Raw genomic sequence first — 16,353 nt, 5'->3', positions numbered from 1 at the left:
GAAGCAGCATTGTTGTCCTGATCCTCCAATTTAAGATCAGGATCAAGCAGATGTTCCCATGGCTGAGGCAGGCGATGACCAATGAGGACTCGCAAACACAATTGCTTTCACATTGCAGTACTTCAACTAAATGGGATGCATTTAAATATAGGTTTTATATTTCTATTGCTTTGATAATGTTTGTTCTGTACAAAATTAAAATGGTGTGCAATAAAATTAACCCTCCTGTTGTCAAAATTGACCCGGGAGGACAACAGGAGGGTTAAATGAGTGACTAAACCAAGGCTGGTGTAAATGTAGTTTGTGATGATTAAAATACTCACACTCATGAATATCCAAATGACAAAACATTTTTTTTTTTTAAATATATTGTTCACCATGGCTGGTCATCACAATTGTCTCATTACTATATCTTTTTTGGCTCTCTCAAAGCTCTCTATCTTCTAGCTTCATATCCAATTCAACCTGTAGAATTCTCATTTTCATTTCATGTTCTTTCTTCAGATATTTCATTTTATGCTCATGAAATTCTCTGGCTAACTTTTCATGCATGGTCATCTTTTTTGTTCTCTGCTGAAAGGTGGCGGCAGCATCTTCTCTCAGGGATGCTACAGCAGATGTGGACAGTACACACTCACTGTGCACTGGCTCTTCCAACCTGTTCAGATTCCTTTCCTCTGGAAAAAGAACACTGTTAGAAGGAAAATAAACTCATATGGTCCTCAGAAAGAAAGAAGAATAAAGATTGAAACACACAGAGGAATATATTTACTGAAGGAAGTAAAAATTTACTTTCTTCTTTCTATATTTGCCTTTTGAGCTCAGTTCTTCATCTGAGCTGTCCAAATGGTCATCATCTGGTATACCATCCAGAGGTTGCAGGTGCTCTATTATTCCAGACAGCAAGTCACTCAATTCATCAGTCTTGTATATTTTTGTTGGTCCACCACCAGTATTAAATAGCTCTCACCTGATATCTGCATTCTCTCTTTTTTAAAGTCACTTTAAGGTTCTTCCAGAGTCTATAAAGGCAGATATCATTCAATATAAGTGATGTCACAAAAATATGAATATGAGCAATGTGAAATACTGATAATAATGAAGCCTGAAGTTGTTGTACTGTTCTTGTGGTTACATTTGCATTGAATTCACTGCAAATTGCAGCCTAACTACTCTTTTTCTTTTGCTCAGTAGCAGTTGGATGGTTTTTACTTTCAATAACTGGATGGGTTGCCACAATTTGTTTTAGTAGCGTTTTTTCCATATTCACTAAAGTTTTTTTCAATAAATTCTTTTAACCTCTGCCGTCGTTTTGTCTCAAGATTCACCACCAGTAATGGTGTTTTCTTTTCCATTCTGGGTTTTTAATGAGCGCCATTAGACCAACAGCAGGTGCTCATACTTCACCTAATGAGGCTTAACAGGTGTTCTCATTCAGGCTCACTTATGTTATTCCAGGACTCCATAGTCTCCAACTAACTAAGCCAAATTTAAGTCACATTCATAAAACTTAAATGTCCTAGTTTATCGAGTCCACATTAAAGCCAACTCATGGTTTAAACTAAGGTCTGTCAGTGAAACCGGCCACAGCTGTTTTAAAATACAGCTATTACAGTTACCAGCGCTGGAACTTCATGCCGTTATTCCTCCTACTGCATTTATGTATTTGGACACTTGTCACTTCAGCTTAAGTTGGCCCTGGCCATCCCCCCTCACATTGTACCTCTATTTCTTTACAGCTCAGCTACCACAAGATGGATCCCATTGTGGATGAAGATGATGACAGTCATGGTGACGTTCATTAATCAACTTGTAATCACAAGAGAGAGAGAGCAAGTGGTGAGGAAAGAAGAAGAAGAAAGAGCTGGTCCTGTTGTGTGAGGGTTGTACTGTCTGCATTCAAAACATACGAGGACTTTCCCCAACATTATATAGATTACATACTTGGATGAATGGATTGAATTCATACAAGTCTTTTAACAATAAATACCTGTTTTATTAATTGTACTCAGACGAACTCTTTTATGAAATTTAATTCACTTTATAGCCAAATATTCTGAAAAGACTTGTAGTACTGTTAAATTCAGTTAACCTGTGTTTAAATATGCAGTAATACACCAAAATATTAATATTTATGTTACTGAGAAACAATTATAGTAAAGCAATTGTGCTGTAAAACATAATTACAGTGGAGCCGATATACTGTAATTCACTATTTTTATTTGTAACTAAAGTCCTCTAATTTTAGTGGACCAAAAGATCATTTGACCAATTAAAACAAACTTTAGTTGTGATATATATTATTTGGTGTCAAACTGTTTTCACTGTCATTGACTGTCTGAAGTCTTTGATCCCAGAGGACATTTATATCTCTCCTGGCGATTCAGCACCAGACCTGAACTGCACTTTTGCCTGAACTTTTGCCTTCGGTCTGATTTTCGGCGGGTGACACACCTGCTCAGCTGGACTCAGGTCGGGTGAATGACAATGACGGTCAAGAACATCCCACTGCTGGGTCATAAAAAACTGGCTGCATTTGCTGTATATTTAGGATTGTCCTCCTTTGGCATTGTCCAAAAATTGGCAGACTACCTTAAAAAAGGGGGGTACAGTTGCTTCACTGTTCACCCAGTATGGATGTCAACACAATAAACCTACTTAAAACCAAATCAGCACATTCGTTTCAGTCATTGTTTCATTTCTAATCAAATATACCAGAGCCAAAACAACCTAAATGTGTCACTGTCTAAATGATGTACTCTACTCTCTTCTTCCCTCTGGCTGTTTCCAGGTTATGCTGGTGAAGTCATAGGATGAGTTTATTCACCAGAGGTCCCACACCTGTCAAACAGGGACACATGACATTTATTATATTATTTAGAACATTTCTTTACTTTGTAGTCTACATGCACAAACACACTGCTGGTAATACACACATTTGTGAACACCAAGACCAAACTAGATCTTAATAAACCATCAATGCATGTCAAAACACCTCTAATCCTTCAACACGTTCTCACTCCCAACTCCACACATACCAAAGCTTGGTCGGGATCCCATAGCGTCACTTTTTGATGCACTAGGTACCCCTTAAGCATCATTATTATTACTTTATGGTGTGACAACGCGGTGGTTAAGGTCTGGTTAGGTTAAGGTCTGGTTAGGTTAAGGCACAAAAACCACTTGGTTAGGGTTAGGGAGAGATCGTGGTTTGGAAATAAAAACGGCAAGGTGGTCTCAAACCGTGCTTTGTGCTGTTTACAACTTTCTGCCAACAACATTGCAAGCCATCCACCAATGCCTCCACTTCCTAATCTAATGAGAAAGTCAGCTTATATTGATGTCATGTGAAGTGCGTCACTTCAGAAATATCGATATGATACGTATTGTTCAAATGTTAATATGCTCCGTATTACAGCTGTTGAAATATACATATTCAACGGATCTGTGGTTTGCAGAAACGTACAATACCAACGTTTTATTCTGGCGACCAGGCTGAAATTTGTCACCTTATATAGACGTCATCAGTCTCATGGCGTCTATTTCAGACGTTGTGGGAGCTCAACAGAAGTCTATCGAACTACCCTGCACGTTAAAAAGTGACGCCACGGGGTCCTGACCAAGCTTCGATGTGTGACGAGTTGGGAGTGAGAACGGGCTGAATCCTTATATATATGTCTGAAGAGGGTCCGGTTAACTCACTTCTACTATAAATGTAGACTTTTCACAAAGACTTAGATGAGCACATATCCAAATGAGGTGCGAAATACACAATGAAAGCTGTGAAACGTCCAGTGCGCAACGCAATACAGCATTAAATCTACCTTATGGGACCTTAAGCAGTCACCACAAATGTAAATCTCTTATGAAAGTCTGGCTCACAAGTAAGCCTGGGAAGCTAATGTTAGCTGCGTCTCCGCTAGCCTCAAACTTAAAGGTTGGTTCTGGAGTGAAAAGCACAATAAATGTTACACAATGAAAGCTGTGAAACGTCCGGTGCACAAAATGACATAGCATTAAATCTGCCCTTGAATCTAGATATATTGGACTTACTTGGCGGATGCGGTCGCCATCAAAATGCACCATGCATGAAGGTCCTTGTCTGAAGAAAAAAGTCGTTTGAGCGCATGGATTGCAAATCTGAAGGCAAGGTTTAGAAAGCCGTGGGCACGGTTTACGAATCTGTGGGCATGAATTATGAATCCGAGAACACGGTTGATAAAGCGTGTGCACAAATTTACACATGGATCTTTTCACACACACAGTACAGTAAGTATTTGGGCAGTTACACATGTTTTGTTCTTCAGGCTCTGTGCTCCAACACATTCAATTTGAAATAAAAAAGTAGATACTGCATTGAAGTGCCAAGTCTCAGCTTCAATTTGAGCAGGTTTACATCAACATAGACAGAACTGTGTGGTAGATAGAGTCATTTTAACACACAGTGCCCAAAGTTTAGGGATTCATAAGTAATTGGTCACTTGGCTACTAAATGTTTGTTGGGCAGCTGTGTGTTGTTTCAACACATGGCTCAGAGTTGATTAAAAGTTGCCAGTTAGATTGAGGTGATGTCTGTCCAGGTAGCTGGTTTGCCAAAATCAACAGTCACCAAAATCATACAATCATACACTGTAAAAAAGCAGGTGCTATACAGGAAAACTAGAAAATGGTCTTGTGGATGAGTGGAAAATCATTTGCATGGTGAAGAAAAATCCCTTTCTGACTGCACAGCAAGTCCAGAATGTTCTCCAGGATTTAGGCGTACATGTTATCAACAATCGAGAGTAGACCACCAGATGCAAAACCCCTGGTAAGCCTCAAAGACGGAAAGGCAGGCTGCAGTTCACAAAAACACATACACAAAGAAACCAGTAGAGTTATGTGGACTGATAAAACAAAAATCAAACTCTGTCAAAATGATGGATGAAGAGGAAAAAGTGTGGAGAGAAAAATAACTTTAATGTAGTAGCCTGAAGAACAAAACATGTATAACTGTCCAAATACTTACTTTCTGAACTGAATACACATAAAGAAAAACACACACACACACACATTCACAAACACTGCTGTTTACTGGAGCTATTTTTACTTCTACTTCAGGGGAAAAGCAATTATTAACTAATCAGACACATTTTTACACTCCCACAATAGTCTGTAAGTGTTTATTTGTGCATATTTGTGTGTTTCTGAGACACTGTGTGTGTGCATACATGTGATCTCACATGTTTTTTTTTTCTTTTCAGTGTCTACACCTGCATGTGTGTGCGCTGTGTGTCCAGGTTATTTGCATCCACAGTCTGTGCAGGTTTGAGTGTGAATGTGTACGAGTATCATGTTGTGTGTGTGTGTGTGTGTGTGTGTGAGAAACACAGAGAGGGAAAGGAAGGAGAGGCAGAGGAGTGTTTCATGGTGATAAGACAGCTCTTTGTTTCACCTCCTCAGTACCTCTCAGCTACACACACACACACACATGCACACACACCACACATACACATCTCATGCAACACTGAACACAATGTGTACCATAATACCCACTTAACCTCCACTCCAGTGATATATATCCAATTTGGAAAGAGGAAAATCACTTCCTGAAAGTCATCATTCAACATGTCTTCAGAGCAGATGAGCTGGGTTTTTTGCCAAATTGTCATCCAAGGACTCAGAGTTTTATTTATTTTGACTCCGGTTTTGTTACTCAGCACTCATTTCTGTGCACTGTAATAAAGTGCTGTAAAAATACAGCCAAATTCTAACAGTAGCGTACTGTTTTTCAAAAATACAGTAAAATACTGTAAAGTCTGATCTCACAGTGCCCATTTATATTTAATTTTGCACATTCATGTGATTTTCAGAAGGATATTTATTAAAGTGTCCTTGCTCAATTCTTAACTTTGTAAGAAATGAATTATTTAATTTTTAGGGTGTTATTAACATCTGGCCAGAGGCACCAGATGAAATTAGCCTTAACTTTTTAGTGTGCAGCGTCCCTTTTAAGTAAACCTAACAGCCACAGGTAGCCTCCTGGGTATCCTGCCAGGGCTCAATGTAGAGGATAATGAGCGAGCAGGATGAACAGCAGGGAGGCAAAATGTATCACGGATTTGCTGAAACAGCAGCAAGTGAGCTGCATCCAGAAACAACAAACAGCTCAGTTTACAGCATTAAAAGTGTGACACATAAAAGATTTGACAAGTCAAACAGGGGGAGGCGAGATGATACTGACAAATGGACCACTAGAAAGAAACCCAGTAGTAGGCTGTAGAAGAATATCTGTGTTTATTAACAGATATTTGTCAGATGGCAAACAACAAGCAACACTTTAACTCTGATGGCTCAATGTGAGAAGCATCCTGGTTAACTGGAAAGGATTCCCACCTGGTCGGAAACACATTTGGACCAGTTCTTCTGAATCAGTGGAGAGGTGTGAGGAGACAGCTGGGCGAAAGAACATCCAGCCTTTTCTCCAGAATGATAGATATAAACAAGATGATATCACCGGAGGGAATAAGAGGATAATAAGAGAGAGGAAATAAGAAAATCAGCTCCTGAACTAAACTGTTGTTACTGTAAAAACATTCCAACATGTTGGTGATTGTGGGCTTCCTAACAGCGGCAAAGGATTAAAAGAAACAGCGTAGAAGATTACACATTTTAACAGAAAATAGAAAAGACAGAAATATAGAAACAAATAAAAATAATTAAGACAGTTGCACAATACTGTAATGCTCCACCTTTGAGTGAAGCTATTCGGAGCGACTATAAACACATTTGATTTCTGACATGGTTGGACAGGACGTCTTATGAAACAGTTCTGAGAGACAATAAATCATCATGAAACAGCTGTCAGCAGGTGTCCTGACTCCTTACAGGAAAGGTTGCTTTCCTCTGTTTTCCACTGCAGCACAATTAAACTGTTTCAGTAATAGTGATTTGGACAATGAACCATTGTTGCAGGTTTACATTTTTTTAAATAAAAAGGACCAAAATGTTATTGCCTTTTTTTTTTCCTGCTATACCAAAATCGTCCCAAACTATGAGCCCAAAACTGAGATGTCATGAAGCTGAGTGGGGCAGGTGGACCCAAACGCAGATGAAGGCAGGATCGGATGCAGAAATATTTAATGAAATAAATCAAAAAAAGTCACAGGAGACAATGAGATCGACCACGACCACGACCACGACCACGACCACGACCACGACCACGACCACGACCACGACCACGACCACGACCACGACCACGACCACAGGAACAAACACAGTGCAAAAGCAGACGACTTGACAAAGACCAAACTGAAAGCTGGACTATAAATACACAGGGTGATCGCAAACTAGACACAGGTGAGGGAAACGAGACACAGGTGAAACACATGAGGCAATCAAACACAGGAAGTAAAGGTGACAAGACACAAGGAGAAAATATTTCAAAATAAAACAGGAACTAAAGTAAACATACAACAGGTGACACAACACACGGGCAGACTGGGAGCAGATAAACTGGGGAAGACACTAGACTATAGGAGCAGGGCTCTGTGCTGACCAGGGTGATGCAGGGCAGGTGAGAGGAGGTGCACATAAACACAGGAGGAAACACACAAGGGAAACAGAGAAAAAAACCAAGCAACATAAATGCAACACTGAAAACTCAAGAGATCAAAATACACAAAGAGTCCAAAAATAACAGACAAAGTCCAGGCAGGACGTGACATGAGATACCTACCAAAACATGAATTTTGTGTACCATGCCACCCCTAGTGTCTTGTAAGTCCTCATGGGCACTTGTATGTTCTGGACACAGCTAACTAACTCACTACAGACGCCTGCTCTTTGCATAAACACAATAAACCAGCTTTCAAATTCAAAATGACTGAAGTCGCTCCCAACACGTCAGTCTCACCAGGTTGCCCTGTGATGTTTTTTTTTTACCACGTCTCCTAACAGTTTGTCAGATGAGCACAAATGTGAGTCCCCATGACAGACATCTACAGCTTGGCTTGTTCATTTATGTGCTGAATAACCAACTTTTGTATGTATAATAAACAAAAGGTCGCTATTTCTTTTCATGGGGAAATCATTTTCATCCTCCTGCTGCTTTCACTTTGTTCTGCTGCCATGTGTACCGGTTCCAGAGACGGTAAGGGAGACTCGTCGAAGCTGATGCCTCTTGTTTTTGAGCTTCGTTGAATGCTGCACACAAGGGGACGATTTATTGTTTAGCCATGACAAAGTGTGAAGCTGCTCCATCCTGTAAACACTGCAGCTTACTGATCTCGGTCCACTGACGGTCTGGCTGCAGAGAAAAAGAGTTGATTCATGTCACGTTCATGTCATGTGGATTTCAGATAAATATGAGTTCCCTGGTGGTAATTACAACCAGTACATGCAAATGTTTTGATATCTCATACTTTGAGAGTCAACACAGCCAGCAAACACTCCAGCAAATCTGGAGTCCAAGATAATAAAACTCAATGATCGGTTATGTTTACAGTAATGTAATCAAATGCAGAAGTAATACAAGAGTCATATTTGTTGCAAGCTGTGCATGGTTGGCTTTCAATTAATTAAAATCTCACCTGAGACACAACACCTAATAATCTGATGTTAAAATAAAACTAATCATATCTAAATGATGCTATACATTAGATCCCTTGTCAGTCTGTCCAAAACAGGCGAATGAAGGCAACTGAAACCACTAAATTAAGGGTTTGGGTCATAAATTAAGTGTACAGCATGAACATTATAAGCTGACATCACTGTTTATGTTGCTGATCACGCTCCTTTACACAAGCGTCTGACTGAAAGAAGGACATATTTTCAGTCCTGCCTGTTTGTTAGCAGGATATCACAACAAACTACAAGTGTTGGAAGATTTGGTGAAAAGTTTGCCGATGGGTGAAAACGAGTGATTCCTTTTGTTAAAGGATTTCTGAAGGTGGTTATAATCAATATTTTTGATCATAGCAATGTCTGAGTCGTCAGTGTGTTATGTGTTGATTGTGGCTCGAGCTTTATAGTGAGTTTCAGCTTATTGTTTAGTTGTCCAGCTGCAACTTTACTGTTTTGGTTCACTCTCAGCGCTCTCACAGCGTTGTTTTTGGCCGCAGCAGGCAGCTGTTTTATGAGAAAAAGCTGTACAAAGCCACTGTACACTACCTGCTCAGCACCAAATGGCAAACAGACACAGTTAGCTGTAGACTAGCTGGTGAACAAAGTGGAGCATTTAGCAGCTAAAGAGCCAGATATTTCTCTCAGGAGTTGGTAGAGAGCAACTACAGAGCTAAAAGAGAGTGAATATTGGACTTAGATTCACCAGGTAAACAGAAACTCGACTCCAAATGAATGATAATGTTGCTCCATAACTGCTGGATGTGGAAATAAGCAACTGTTTGCTGACAATTTCAACATATAAACTTAAAAACTGATGATATGTCAAGTGTTCACTGCTCGTTTCTGCTGAAAACTATTGGACAAAACATCAGTTAATGCAGGTTTAACATTGTAATTTAGATCAATTTGAACTTCTTATGTATTTTTGATACGAACTACTTCACTTTCTTGATGCAAATCCAGATGTAGAAGAGAGAAAATGTTATCTTTTTCTTTTAGAATATTCATTCATTTAATTCAGCCTCGGTGGAATAATATGCTCTGGGTCATAACTGCATTGATTTCCAAGCTGTCATCATTAAAACATTATGCTTCAGGAGGTGTTCTAGAGATAACATTCAGCCAGTCAGTGTTAATCACAATCCTGCACTGTCCTTGTCAGGGTGATGGTCTGAAGGGGCCACATCCACTTTTGTGCAAATACAAAAATTGCATGATTCTATTAACTTTCAAAAAAGCAAAGTTTACTTTGCTTTTTTTTCTCCACTTCATCCCCTCAGGGCTTCCGTAGAGGTCTGTTTGTCCTTGGATGGTAAGCAATGTTATTATTGGTATGAAAAACAGATAACAAAATGATAATTTCTGCATCTCTAAGTGGCTCTCGACTCTTTTCTTTGATTCTTAGTCTTTTTATTTTTGTCTATCATTGTGTCCTTGGTGCTTAGATTTAGTATTTATTGATGTCTGTGAGCCTTGAGTGCAATTAAAAATGAACCACTGTATTTAAAGAGTGTCTCTCTTTTTTTTCTTGTCCTTACTGGTCTTCTCTCTCCTCGCATGTCTCCCTCTATATCTTAACGCTCCTTTTTCCATAGCTTCTGAGATTAACACACAGATTGTCTCCCAGATAGTATACATCATTGCCTTGCACTTCAGGCAATGATGCAGCACCGCTGGCCTTCTTCTGGCCCAGACGTAATGGATGCGAGCCTGAAATGGTCCACAGGTAAAATAGCAAATATGGCCCAAATATCCCAAATCAAATGTGGGCCTTTCCTGGTAAAGATGCAGTGCTCTCAGGTATGTGTATTCTGGATATGGGCTGGTTCTGGTTAATCTGGTTTGTTCTTGGTTGACTTACGGCTTGTTTGTGACCCAGATCTGGGAAACAGGAATGATGGCCCAAGTGCCATCATTCCTCACGGTATGTGGGCCGGATGAAAGTGCCGAAAGTGCCAGGTGTGGGCCAGATCTGGGCCACAGCAATTTTTGCCATCTGGGTTGCTTCCATAACAAGTCGGTGAATCAGAGAACAGCAATGCGTGAGGCTGTTCATCTGTGATTTCAACAAAAACCCAAATCTTAACACAGAACAGAAAGACAAACTCCACACTGTTTCAGTGTCAAAACTCCTTCTATTAGTTTGGTTTTCAACAGGTCCTCCAAATAAAATGACCAGATACATGGTTTGACCATGTGACTCCAGAACGACACATGAGTGTTTTCTAATCTGGTGCCCCTATTGGTAGTAATCAACAGGACAACGTCTCTTGTCTGTGCTTTCCAGAACCGTTACACATCACAGTTAAAAAATAATGTTTTATGATGTGACAACACTGTGGTTATGGTCTGGTTAGGTTTAAGCACAAAACCACTTGGTTAGGTTGAGAGAAAGATCATGGTTTGGGTTATGGGTTAGGGTTAGGGTTAGGGTTAGGGTTAGTGATCAATAGGGTTAGGGATAATGATCACTTTGTTAAGGTTAGAGAAACATGTGGTGTGGGCCACCTTCATAGTCATGGCTACAATAATAACCACAGGGTTAAGGTTAGGGGACAATCGTAGTTATGCTTTCTAAAAAACTGTCCCAACTTGGGGTTGGAAACAGGAAATGAACAGCGGTCTCTTGTGGCAAAGCCCACCCCTATACGTCATCTGAACTGCAACACTGTTCCACTAAGGAGCTAAACATAACAGGGATGTATGTACAGTGTATGTGCCTATGCTGATAAATGGGGGATGCTAATCTGCTTTTGATATTTAAGTGTGGTGTAGATATCCCATTGTTGTTTATGGCGGTCACTTCGGTTGTCAACAGGGAGTGAAAGTGAGTTGTAACTTTGGTTATTGCAAATGAATGGAAGCACAGTGTGTAAGCATGTGCACATACAAACTCATGTGCGCACATATCTACTGTGCAACACCCCTCAGCGAAAACATGCTCCTGTGTGCATGACAACACAACAACCCTACTAACATGATGTTGTTTTAAAAGGTGATGATATGTCAGTGTTGTGTTCACAGCTTGTTCCTGCCTTCCCCAAGTGGCCAAAAAATCAGTTATTTCAGTTTTAAGATCTTCACAGATGAGACATCAGTAAAGTTATGGTGAAAGCTACAAAATGGTGATCCAACACTGCGTCACTGAAGTCGAGGTTTTTTGTTCTCTTTTGTTCTGCACGAGGTTTCGTGTAGTTTCTGAGCCAGCAAGCGCTAAAGCTTCCTCTGGGCCTGAACACATGCTGTCTGTTTTTATTTCTCTTTTATCTTTTGTCTGTTTAGCTGCTATTATTTCTCTCTTAATGACTCTCTCTTTCTTTCTGTTTTATTCCTTCTTACTACTGATCTTTGCCTCTGACAGTTTTGCTGTAAGCAGAAACATACGATTTGTTAATCTTACACTCTTGCTTTAATTAAAATATTTCATGTTGCGATTTTCTTCCATCTCACATCCGACACCTGTCAAGGATTTCTGCTCAGTCTGCAGAAGTTTTTCCCAGGCAGATCTCTGCGTCTTCAGAGCGGTAGACATCTATTATAGCTGATTGTCTGGTAGCAGCTTGCTTATAATATGCTAATCAGGTGCAGTTTTTCTAATATCAGCAGAGCAGCGAGAATCAGCACTATCGCACACATCTGAAGACAAAGATTAATTAGTTCTGAGGAAGAGACGAAGAGATAAAAAGTTAGAAAGCAAGTCAGAAACAGACACATCTGAGATCAAGTGTGTGTGTGTGTGTGTGTGTGTGTAGTATATGTTGTCGTGTGTCTACATCTATTTGTGTGTTTGCAGCTAACACACATACCCTGTGGCCTCTCTCAGCAGGAGTTTCTCTCCTCACTGCAGAACCTGTCAGCTCTTTCGTGCTCTGAATCTGTCATTAAAACTGAAAAGGGAAAGTCAGAAACACAAAAGCAGAACTTTTGTCTCTTTAATTTCCCCTGACAGCAGACGGAAGGCGATGTTGGTTGTTAAGCTCCTGATAAAATCTGGATAAAAAGAACGGACGGTTAATCACTTTAATATCACAATTATGATTTCAGAAAAGGTCATTTGTACACCACAAAATCTCTTATTTATATCTGCAATACAATAGATTAATCGCTTCCATCTCATCGGCAGAGAGGTTCCCTGCATTTTGCATGAGATGGATGGAAAGCAATCGCACCTTCACGAGTCCACCTCTTGACAGAGCTTTGTAGTGTGGGCCCTGCGAACTTTCATTGAGTTTACTGTGAACTACTTAGAAGTTTTCTTCATATCAGAATTTCTAAAAACTACTGCAAATTGCAGACATATACTGTAAATGACAATATGTCTCTAATCTTTGAGATCTAAAAAGGAACAGCTCTGTTTTACATTTAAAAATGCATAGCCACTATAACACCTGACACAAAAGAAGATAAGGCAAAAGACATTTTTATGTAACAGAACATTTATTAAAAGGCAGCAATTTATGACGAATTGTAGTCTATCCACAAAATCAAAATTAATCAAAATTAAACAGAATATATCTGCAATACGATGCATCGCTACCATCTCATTGGCAGAGAGGTTCCTTGTGTTTTGCATGGGATGGATGGCGAGCAATTGCACCTTCACAAGTCCACTTTTTGACAGACATTTGTAGTGTGGGCCCTGGAAACTCTCAGTGGGTCGTCAGGTGGGCATCCTCTTTCTCAGTTGTTTCGTCAGTTTGAGCCCACAACACCTGGAAGGCTTGACAGAAAACTCCAGCATCCTGGGGCGTCCTCCTCGGCTCCTCAAGCCCCACATCCACTCAACTCTCTCATGGTGCTTCAGCCATAGCCACTTGGATGCTGACTCTGCTTGCTTGTTAGCCACAACCTTCTTTTGGGTTGGACCTCTGATCCCCAGGATGGAAAAGGCTCTCCAGAGTGACTGCCCTGGAAATCCTCTGCAGCCCACTTCCACTGGGAGGCTCCATGCCTGCCATCCCCTCTGTTGGCATTCAAGGATGAGTGCTTGGTACATCTCGAGTTTTCTTTCATTGGCCTCCTCCATCCTCTCCTTCCATGGCACAGTCAGCTCAAGGAGCACCACTCGTTTGGTTGCTCTAGATCATAGAACTGTATCTGGCCTGAGCATTGAGCTGGTAATCTCCACTCTCATCTCCCAGTCTGCAGCTGTTGGTGGATGATCTGGAGGAGCTTTCCCCTGGTTTGTCAAACCTGACAAAGCAGGGCCCTTTAGTTTTGATGTTATTGCTCTTCTTCCTTCTCCCCTCCTCCAGGTCTGCAGCCACTTCAGCCAGGATCTGATCATGCCCCCACCTGAACTCCCGTCAGCATGGCTTGTCTGGCAGGTTGATGTATGTTGAGTATGTGTTCAAGGCTTGCTGGTCTTCCACAAAGGATGCAGCTCGGGTTCTCCACCAACCCCCACTGATGGAGATTTGTTGGTGTGGGTAAGACATCGTAAGTGGAGCACAGGAGAAATTTGATTCGACTCCCCTCCATGTTCCACACATCTTTCCACCCCAAAGATCTTCCTTGGACACCATCCCAGTGTGTCCAGCTTTCTTGCTGCTTCATGGCCCTGGTTTGACTGCCCTCTTCCTCCACCACCTGGAGCTCTTTCTGGACTAGGCTGCGGTGATCCTTAGCATTTGCATCCTTCCATCTTGCCCTAGGTATGATGCTCAGTCCCAGTCTGCCCTAGTTCACTGTTCCTACAATGTCTGCATGGCGTAATCTCGCCTCTGTATCTACCAAAAGCTTTGTTTGCTGACCACTTCTTCCGGTTTGAATGATGATGCCTGCCTGGCACTGCCACTGCTGTCACATTCGGCATCATGACTTGCCGAGCCTTGGATACCTTGTATTCCTCCACAACTGATGTTATCAGCAGCTGGAGTTTGCTTCCAGAGCTGTACAAGCCGATGGAGGGAAAACTCTTGGGGATTGACAGCCACCCCCTCAAGGAGCTATTACTAATGCTATTCTCCAAAGTCTCGACCATTATTAAGGGCATTTCATACATGAGCAGCAGCCAAAGGAGTCTCAGGAGGACTCCATGCTGGTAGCCCAGACTTTGAATCCTCCTGGCAGGCCAGTCTTCTCCAAGGCTCTCATCCATGTTTCAGCTTGTCCAAGCATCTCCCTCACACTCTCTCTGTCATTAAACTCTGCTCTGCATCACTCTGTATTATTTCAGTTATAGTCTTCAATGTAGTCTTGATAGTTTTTAAGAGATGAAAGCTTTAGCCAGAGGAAATGAGAACTGCACTTGCAAATCTAATCATCTGTAGCTTGTTTACATCCAAGTCACAGAGGGAAAACTCCTGTACTCAAACAAATGTAAAAATGACAACTTGAATTTTTATTTTTAGAACTACTTCTTGGTGAACAAGAGGCAGATGCAGTGACTGTGTGCCACTTGTTGTCACAGTGTTTGGTACCATTGTACCTGTAAATTGACCAAAACCAAAACTGTTCTCAACCTGCACTATTGATCTTTTGTACTTAAGCAACAAGGGAGTGCTCTGACTCCATGTCTTTAAACTGTCATTCGTTCACATCTGCTGCTTGTTGAGCTTGTGCCTACATTTTTAGCAAATATCTGACCTGTTTTATCGGATAACACACAGCGAGCGTGAAGGACTGACAGCTTTACGGTTATTTTTTTTCATTGGACAGTGCTAAGCTAGCTGTTTCCCTCTGCTTCCAGTCTTTATGCTAAGCTAGGTTAACGACATCCTGACTACAGCTCTGTAATTAACACAGAAACATTAGACTGATATTGATCCCATCTCAGTTTCAGAAAGAAAGCAAATATCCTAAAATGTAGAACTATTTCTTTAAGGGCTTTTCTCCTACAACACCTATCAAAGCCCTTTTTGCAATTGAGGTGTTTTTAAAACAGTGTCTCTGAGTGTGATTCTGACATTAAACCCTCTGAATCCATTACCAGCACAGGAAACCAGACAATGAATTCAAGAAATCTGAATAATGTCAAAAGGTCTATTTTAAGAAAAGCAGAGGAGGGAAACCTACAAATTGGGCTTAAACAAAAGAGGATGAAAAGCTTCTCTAGTCTTAAAAAGTGTCCTAATTTTTCACAAGTTTGCTGTTTAGAATGGAAACTTTTCTTTTATACATCTTATATCCCTTTTGTCACTGAATATCTACTAATCTGCACCAGCTTGCCTCTTATGAGAGATACTTGGGCACGGAGCACACCATAAATTAACATTTGCTCTCCGCCTACATGGCCTGAAGCTGTATTCCTCACATCTCTTTTTCACCTCTTATCTGTCTCCCTCTCTCCATCCTACTCAGTCTCACTTTTCCTCATCTTCCCCCTCCCAACTCTGTCCTTCTCTTCCTCCTCTTTTTTCTCTATTTGTTGTTTTCCCCTCCCTGCTCTTATTCCATCCTCCATCTTAATATATCTCTCCACTTGTCCTGATCAACAGTGTCGTGTGTCTGTGTTTTTGGTTTTTACATGTTATTTGTGGAGTTGCTTTCCATCCTTAACTGTGTTTGTGTATTTTTTCCATTCTTCTCTTCTCTTCTTAAAGGATAAATGGAAGTATTTTCAGCTTTCAGGCTTTCAGTCTGAAAACAGAATTACTAAAAACAAAGCATAAATAACAAAAATAATAAAATATGAAAAAGGAAGTCCAGTTTGAGTAACTGAGCCATGAGTCGGAGGACTTACTAGATGCCAAAACTAAAACTAAATACAGCATACATGATACAAAGTAATTGGCAAATGCGGCATTT

At 40.7% G+C, this 16,353-nt stretch overlaps 1 long non-coding RNA gene across 1 annotated transcript; it reads right to left on the bottom strand.

Annotated features, from left to right (window-relative positions):
- Nucleotides 1-812: 812 nt before the first annotated feature.
- On the bottom strand, nt 813-1,399 carry LOC121899140. The gene is made up of 3 exons (XR_006096631.1): nt 1,300-1,399; nt 971-1,022; nt 813-887 (listed from the first exon to the last, which is right to left on the bottom strand). It is a non-coding gene; the product is annotated as an uncharacterized LOC121899140 (long non-coding RNA).
- Nucleotides 1,400-16,353: the final 14,954 nt, after the last annotated feature.

The sequence above is a fragment of the Thunnus maccoyii genome, chromosome 6, assembly GCF_910596095.1.
Source record: "Thunnus maccoyii chromosome 6, fThuMac1.1, whole genome shotgun sequence".
Lineage (NCBI taxonomy): Eukaryota > Metazoa > Chordata > Actinopteri > Scombriformes > Scombridae > Thunnus > Thunnus maccoyii.
Note: the sequence above shows the minus strand (reverse complement) of the source record. Positions and strands in the feature narration are given on the sequence as shown.